The sequence below is a fragment of the Herpailurus yagouaroundi genome, unplaced genomic scaffold, assembly GCF_014898765.1.
Source record: "Herpailurus yagouaroundi ecotype Mexico unplaced genomic scaffold, PumYag 159, whole genome shotgun sequence".
Classification (NCBI taxonomy): domain Eukaryota; kingdom Metazoa; phylum Chordata; class Mammalia; order Carnivora; family Felidae; genus Herpailurus; species Herpailurus yagouaroundi.
In genome coordinates, this window is record NW_024412400.1 from 534,060 (window position 1) to 542,485 (window position 8,426).

The following is an 8,426-nucleotide window of genomic DNA, read 5'->3' on the forward strand; positions in this document are numbered from 1 at the left end:
GTCAAGGACCTAAAATAGGGATGATCAATAAACTTGATATAAGGAACAGTGTGAGCAGCATGATGCAAGAGCTAGAAATCAAAGAACCAAGTAGAAATATGAGGAAAGTACGTATAAAGAGCACATATATAGGATATATAATAGTAGATATAGCCAAAGAATGAATTCCTGAGATGAAAGATGAGATGAAAGGAACAGAAAAGTATAAGAAAGGATGAAAGAAAATGTAAGATATGAAGGATGGCTCCAGTGTTTGGGAGACAAAGGGAAAGATAGGGATCATGGTTGATCAGAAAGATGACTAGGCTTAGTACGGCATGATTGTCCACAGAGGCATTATTTAGCTTGAATACAACTTAATAAAATTGAGACCAAAATTAGAAAATGGAATGTTAGCTTCTCTTGGGAACGTGAGGGGAGAAAATCAAAAGATCTCCACCGACACCAACCTTCTTCTTCCTGCTTTATCCTGCAGTCTGCTTGGGTTTGTGATATATTTGACCTGGCAAGGACAGAATGTTTGACCATGCATATTCGCTCATCTGGACCAGATAATGTCCCTAAAATTATTCAACTATCTAAAACTACATTAAGTGACACCCCAAATCACAATGAACCATGTACAGCTTTTGAATTTGAGGAGGTCCACTGTGATTCAACAAATAGCTGCCATGGCTCAGAATTGATTGGTGATAGGGCAGGGGAAAGTCCTGTGGTTTTCAGTGAGCAACAGCTTAGGTCACCCATGCTTGGGCACTTCTTTCGTAGAAGATGTGGCTTTCATGAAGATATGAGTATCCAGGCCTGCTGGCAATCTTGGACACCTGTTCTATTTATTATTTAAAACCCTAAATTACCTGACAGAGGTCTGGGATCTTAATGTCAGTTTACTTTACAGACCTTTCATCCTCTGCTTACAGCTGTCATACTGCATTTAGAGAAGTCCCCAAGACCTTATTTCTGGTTTGGAGAAAGGAGAGGGTAAAGCTTGAGAACACACCTAAAATACTACTGCAGCTTTAAAGGATTTCTGTTAGCTTTTTCTCTGTGAATTAATGAATGGCAAGACCATTTACCCCAGGGCAGAGATGAGAACACACATAAAGCAGGCCCTGTATTTACCAAGAACTCTTCCCCACATCACTACAAGTAAGGAGTTTAAAGAGGGCCTGGAGGGAAAGTGCCCCTCCCCATCATTCTGATGGCCCTGCAGTCTCTCAGTGAGGCAGTGTTTACCTTGGTGTTCATGGGAATAAGCTTGGGGGCTCAGTGAACCTCCCCAAATCAAATGTAAGATTTGTATGCATTTTTCCAGTGAATCCATGTTTTCCCAGACGTGTTTCTGAAACCCAAAATGGTTAACACCAATTGTTTGAGGGTCATGGAAAGAATAATGTTCTAAAAATAGGGAAAGGAAGGAACTTTTCCTTCATCTCTTTTTTTCTGCTCTTGCTCGGTGACGTGCTGCTGCCTGTTTGTGGATGGTGGCGGTAGGGCAGCCTGATAGGCCTAGATGGTTTGGTTTAACTCTAATGAGTGGTGAGTTGAATTTTTAAGCATGGAATGTCATTGCTGCTGAGGATATTTGAGTGCCTACTCCGCACCAGGCACAGTCATGAGCACTACACATATGAGTCCTTTTTATTCTCACAACAGACTTAGGGATAGATACTATTATCCTCACTCAAGATGATGAAAGGCAGCAGGATTCATTCAGATGAGGGCAGTCTGATGGCCATTATTAAAGTCCAGTGGGAGTGCCTCCTATTTACAGAGGGCTTAGAGTGAAATGAAAGGAGGTTCTCAGGCTGCCTAAGCTCCACTTCCTCTGCTCCAATGAATTTAAAGAAAAAACCAAAAAGAGCTTTTCGAGTTCTTCTTGGATGCCACTAGATGGTGGTGTGCCAAAGGCTATTTCCTACCAGGATGTATAGCCAAGGGATACATCTTAAGTTTTGTTCTGGCATATAAAGATATGCCAAATAGCCTGAAAGAAGAATCCTATGAGTGAGCTGGGAATCTCTCTTTACCTCCTGCCTACCCACTCCCCACCCCACCTTGCTCCAACATAATTCAAAGTGAATGTTTCTCATTTTGGCTACATAGTGCATCTGTTAATAATGCATCCTGCTTGCATCTGTCCCTTAATATAATTCTGGGTTTCCATCTGTAGAGCATTTGCAACCGGTGTGATGACTGTGTCCTCAGCAAGTCATAACTGTTTTACAGTGAAGGAAAGGCATTTTATCTTGACATCTTTACGAAGTTCTTATGGTGCACAGATTCCAATGCATTGAAGTTTTGAGCACCACAGTAGAGTGGAGACCAAAACCCTGTGTTGAAACATTTTATTACCAAAATCAGTAACGAGACAAGAACATTTTGACTCTTTACCTTTTCCTCTACCATATACTTTGTCCTCTTAAATAAAATCCTACTTTGGTATTCCCTGTTGTTATTGGTAGCTTTCAAAAACTTCCCCAAATGTAGGCAAATAATTAAAATGTATTTTGTATCACTAGGAGTTGCCTGTTCCCAAGTTATATGTGAGTACTACAGTGAGACCAAAGCAATCTCATTCAATTATGAATTTTTCTTTAAGTAGTACAGCTTTAATGGTCATTGCTAATTCCACAGGGCCTTAAATATATTTTTATTGCACCCTTTTCAGCAGTTAGACACTGAGATGAGTCTCTAGTCTAAAGAGCCCTATCTAAAATCGTATATAATTCACGTACTAAATGGCCAAACTGGTACTATACCTCTTCTCCTTTACATAGGAATTTTAAAACAATAGGATTACTAAGTGGTTGGATCTTCTTCCTTCTCATATGTGCCTGACGAAATGTCTGACAGTCTTGAGCTGTTTTTTCTAGAAGAGCACTAGGCCAAGTATGTATCATTGTGTGTGATGTACTGTTCAGGGGTTTTTGCAGTTCCTTTACAGATCCATTGTAGAGTTTTTGGTGAAATGGCAGTCTCAATTCTAACATTCCCATTTTTAGGCTCCCATGAATGGCCCCTGGGCTATCAGATTACTATTTGCAACAACCTTTCCTTGTTATGCCCAGAATTCGTGACCCCCAAAGACCACCAGGGAGCCGAGTCCGATGCAAAAGCAAAGAACCTTTATTCGAGCTAGCTCGAGCTCAATCCCCCACCTGCACCGACGCAGCGGTGAGATACCGGAGAGAGAGAGAGAGCGGGTTTCAAAAGCACAAAGGTTTTATAGGGATCATGGCCTTAGCCGATTGGCTGGGGAAGGGTCGTGGCCTCAGCCGATTGGCTTGCTAGCTGATTGGCTGGGGAAAGGTCAGAGTCCCGTCACGCAGGTTGCTGGGCGTGGTTTGATCGGGAAGTTTGAACGCGTGAGTGGGAAGTTACTCAAGGGGAGGATACAGAACAAGATGGAGTCGGCCGGCCTAGGTCTGCTCTTTCATTCCCCCCTTGTCATGTATTGCGGACCCAATCATGGGACCGGCTGCATTTCTATTTTGTCCTCTCCTGTTATTAGGGGCTTGTACTGAGCACAGAGGACCATTAGTTGGACGGCCCCCACGCAGTCCCTGAGCTGGTGTCTATGATCTGCCAGGTAAAGTTTTGGGGGGTGTGGGGACTCCCGGCAGCATGAGCAATGACAAGCAGAGTTAACAGAGTTACCAATATCAGGTGGGTCGAATGCACTGTAACTTGACCTTGAGCACGTTGTGTTGGTCCCGAAAGATGGCCCATTGTGTGACGAAGTCCTTCCGGATCTAGGAGGGGTCCGCTGGCCGAACGTGGGTGTGATGGACCCAGGTCGCAATGCTGTCTACTTTGAGAGCGGTGGGGGTTGTCAGCATCACGATGTAGGGTCCCTTCCAGCGCGGCTCGAGGGTCTCACCGTGGTGCCTCTTGACGTAGACCCAGTCTCCTGGCCTGTACTGATGAGGTGTCGGAGTCGGGCCAGCCTCATAGATGGCACGGAGGCGTGGCCAAAGGTCCTCGTGCGCCCTCTGGAGCCCTCTCAAGGAAAGAAAAAGTTCTTGATCTTTAAACTCGGCAATAAGTTCAGCTCGAAGGTTGGGAATAACAGGGGATGGCCTGCCAAACATAATCTTGTAGGGAGTAAAACCCAGAGTGTAAGGAGTGTTTCTAACCCAGTAAAGGGCGTACGGTAGGAGAGTCACCCGGTCCCCGCCAGTCTCCATGGTTAATTTGGTAAGGGTCTCTTTTAGGGTTCTATTCATTCTTTCTACCTGTCCTGTGCTCTGGGGCCTATAAGTACAATGTAATTTCCAGTTTGCCCCCACCGCCTTGGCTACTGCCTGTGTTACCTGCGAGATAAAAGCTGGTCCATTGTCTGATCCTACCATGGCAGGAAAACCATACCTGGGTAAGATGTCTTCTAGTAGCTTCTTAGCCACCGTCTGAGCTGTTTCATGCTTGGTTGGGTATGCCTCCACCCAGCCAGAGAAGGTGTCTGTAAATACTAAAAGATATTTATAACCATACTTTCCTGGTTTGACTTCAGCGAAGTCGACTTCCCATTGGGCTCCCGGTCTGGTGCCTCTGAGCCTGGTTCTTTGATTTGATGTGGCCCTCGCGTTGGTGAGTTGGCAGGTCTTGCAGGCAGATACAACTTGCTCTATTTTGTTGTCCTGTTGGTGAATCTTGATTCCGGCATGTCAGATTAAGTCTTTTAATTTCCGGGCCCCCATGTGAGTAGACCGATGCATGTGCTCTAATATTGAGACTCTGAGCTGGTCTGGCAACACGAGCTCCTTGTTAGGGGTATACCACCATCCCTTTATCTCCTGGGCCATGGGGAGTTTCTTGATCCGCTGTAACTCCTCCTGGGAGTATTTGGGCTGGTCTGGTAAAACTGGGTCTCCTGGGTCCGGTAGTTGTATGGTCATGGTGGGGACTGAAGTAAGGGCTACTGCCTTGGCTGCCTGGTCAGCCTTTTGATTACCTCTAGCTACCGGGTTATCAGTTTTCTGGTGCCCTTGGCAGTGGATAATGGCCAGCTTGGCAGGAAGCCATAAGGCTGTAAGCAGGTCAAGTATCTCCTGCTTATTTTTTATAGTTGGTCCTTCTGCCGTCAGTAACCCCCCTCCTGATAAATTGCCCTATGAATATGAGCTGTGGCAAATGCATAACGGCTGTCTGTGTGGATGTTAAGCCGTTTTCCAGCTCCCAGCGTTAGTGCCTTGGTAAGGGCGACGAGCTCTGCTCGCTGGGCTGACGTTCCGGAGGGTAGAGCCTCTGCCCATACAGTGTCCGTTTTGGTGACCACCGCTGCACCCGCATACCTGTGTGCATCCTGCACAAAGCTGTTGCCATCAGTGAACCAAGTAGCCTCGGCATCGGGGAGGGGCCGGTCAGTCAGATCCGTCTGGAATCCATGTACTTGCTCCAGGATCCCCCCACAGTCATGTAGTGGAGCATCTAGTTTGGGGTCAGGCAGCAGGGTTGCAGGATTGAGGGCCGCAAAGGGGTGGAACCGCACCCGTGGAGGGTTGAGTAGGAGGCTCTGGTAATGAGTCATATGTGTGTTGCTCATCCGTCTATCCGGAGGCTGTTTCAGGACCCCTTCAATGGCGTGTGGGGTCGTGATCCAGATCTCCTGTCCTAGGGTCAGTTTGTCTGACTCCTTGACTAGGAGTGCTGTCGCCGCAATAATTCTTAGGCATCGCGGCCAGCCGGCAGCCACTGGGTCTAGCTTCTTGGACAGGTAAGCCACCAGGCGGTTCCAGGAGCCTAAGGCTTGAGTTAGAACCCCTTTTGCTATTCCCTTGTGTTCGTCTACAAAGAGGTGGAAGGGCCTCGTAATGTCTGGTAGGCCCAGGGCTGGGGCACTTAGGAGGGCCTTTTTTTAACTGATTAAAGGCAGTTTCTTCTTTTTCAGTCCATTTAAATGTTTTCCCCTCTTTGGTAGCTTCATATAGAGGCCTGGCGATCTCAGCAAAACCCGGAACCCAGAGGTGGCAGTAGCCGGCCGATCCTAGGAATTCCCTTACTTCCATTCAGGTAGTGGGAGTAGGGATCTTTAGGACAGTTTCTTTTCTGGCATCTGATAACCGCCGCTGTCTGCCCTCCAGGATGTATCCCCGGTAACTTACCCTCTTCCTGCATATCTGAGCCTTCTTTGCGGATGCCCGGTACCCCAAGGCCCCAAAGGTAGCCAGCAGGTCCTGGGTCCTTTGCTCGCAGTCCTTGGCCGTGTCGGCAGCAATCAGGATGTCATCTACATACTGTAGAAGGGTGAGGCCAGGGTGCTCCCTTCTGTACTCACCCAGGTCCTTGTGTAGTGCCTCGTCGAAGATGGTGGGCGAATTTTTGAACCCCTGAGGCAGCCGTGTCCAGGTGAGTTGTCTGCTGTAGCCCTCTTCCGGATCATGCCACTCGAAGGTGAACAAGGGTTGGCTTTGGGGTGCCAGCGGCAGACTGAAGAAGGCGTCCTTTAAATCTAGTACAGTATACCAGACCCTGGAGGGCGCCAAGGAGCTCAAGAGAGTATATGGGTTGGGAACAGTTGGGTGTATGTCCGCGACCTCTTATTTACTTCCCGGAGGTCTTGTACCGGTCAATAGTCATTTGTGTGAGGCTTTTTGACCAGCAGCAGGGGGGTGTTCCAGGCAGACTGGCAAGGAACTAGTACCCCTAGGCTTCGTAGTCTCCAGATGTGTGACTGGGTCCCCTTCCGGGCCTCCTGAGACATGGGGTATTGTTTGATCCTTACCGGACCTTCTCCTGGCTTGAGCTCTACCAGGACCGGGGTCCTGTGAGTGGCTAGTCCTATCCCGCCCATCTCTGCCCAAACCGAGGGGAATTCTTGTAGCCATCTGTCTATATTATCTTCTCTCGGGAGCACCTCCTGGGGGAGGCGGTATTCATCCTCTAGTTTTATGGTCAGGACCTGGATGGGGTGGCTCTTGGCATCGGTGACCTGAGGCCCCCCTTGTCTGAAAGTTATCTGAGCTCCAATCTTGGTCAGTAAGTCCCATCCTAACAGCGGGTAGGGGCATTCCGGTATTATCATAAAGGAGTGGGATACCCGTCCCGTCCCCAAATCTACCGTTCTTCGGGTAGTCCATGATTACTGGCTCATACCAGTTACCCCTTGTACCCAGGACTTCTTGTTGGCTAGCTTTCCTTGTGGGGTGCAGAGGACTGAATGTTGTGCTCCAGTGTCGACGAGGAAGTCAACAGGGGTCCCCTCCACTTTAAGAGTTACCCTGGGCTCGGGGAGAGGGTCTGAACCCCGACTCCCCTAATCACTCAGTTCATCTAGCTCTAAGACTTTTACTCGATCAATCTTGCTTCCCTTCCTGCCGGCCTTTTTCGGACACTCTCGGGCCCAATGCCCTATCTCCTTGCAGTATGCACACTGATCTTTCTGCAGCCTCTGCTTCCCCCCCTTGGTGGTTCCTTTACCTCCTCTTGAGTCGCCCACCAGCTGCCAGAGACGGCGGTCTCATTCCTTGGGGGAATCAGCAGTGGTAGCTAGTAGTATTCTGGCCAGGTCTCGAGTCTGCTTACTGCTGGCAGCCGCCATGGCGCGAGCCTGCTTGTCCTCAGGAGGCTCCCGGTTATTATATACCTTTTCGGCTACCACCAGTAAGTCCTGCAGACTTTTTTCTCCTAGCCTATCTATTTTCTGTAATTTTTTCCTAATGTCTATGGCTGATTGGTTTACAAAGGCCATGATAACAGCTGCCTTGCTTTCCAGAGCCTCTGGATCCATGGGGGTATAGGTACAGAATGCCTCCATGATCCGTTCTAAAAAGGCAGCTGGAGATTCATCTTTTCCCTGTTGTACATTTCCTACCTTGGCCAAATTGGTTGGCTTTCTAGCAGCCATTTGGAGACCCCCCATTAGAGTCTGGCGGTAGACCCGGAGCCTCTCCTTACCTTCTGCTGTGTTGAAATCCCACTGGGGCTGAGTTAAGGGGAAGGAGGCATCTATCTGAGCCTGGTTGGTGGTGGGATTCCCGTCTGCGCCCAGAACTAGTTTTCGGGCCCCATTGAGGATTCTTTCTCTTTCCTCAGTCGTGAACAGGACCTGCAAAAGCTGCTGGCAATTGTCCCACGTGGGCTGATGGGTAAAAAGAACAGAGTCTAATAAATCAATAAGGTTTCTCGGAAAACTTAGGATTCTGAGCTTTCCAATTGTAGAGGTCACTAGTGGTGAAAGGCCAATAGTGATGGGGCTGATTCCCCTCCGTGTCTGGGGGTCCGGTGGCTCGCAGGGGCAGAGTAGTGGAGTCGGAGGCGGAGGCGGATTGCTCCCTCTGAGCCCTTTGTCTGGTAAAGGGCGGCCTTCCCACTGGAGCGTTTCCGCCTCCCGCTCTCGGAACGGCGTCTGCCTCCCCCGGAGGGAGAGGATGGTGTTCTTCCGGCATCCTAGAGGGGTTATACGGGGGAGGAAAAATTAATTCTTT

At 48.6% G+C, this 8,426-nt stretch overlaps 1 long non-coding RNA gene and 1 pseudogene across 1 annotated transcript; both read right to left on the bottom strand.

Annotated features, from left to right (window-relative positions):
- Window positions 1-4,568: 4,568 nt before the first annotated feature.
- LOC121033405 (uncharacterized) lies at window positions 4,569-6,145 on the bottom strand. Its single transcript, XR_005791867.1, has 2 exons — window positions 6,105-6,145; window positions 4,569-4,652 (listed from the first exon to the last, which is right to left on the bottom strand). It is a non-coding gene; the product is annotated as an uncharacterized LOC121033405 (long non-coding RNA).
- Window positions 6,146-6,378: 233 nt separating this feature from the next.
- Window positions 6,379-8,180, bottom strand: LOC121033414 (uncharacterized; annotated as a pseudogene).
- Between the last annotated feature and the right edge of the window lie 246 nt (window positions 8,181-8,426).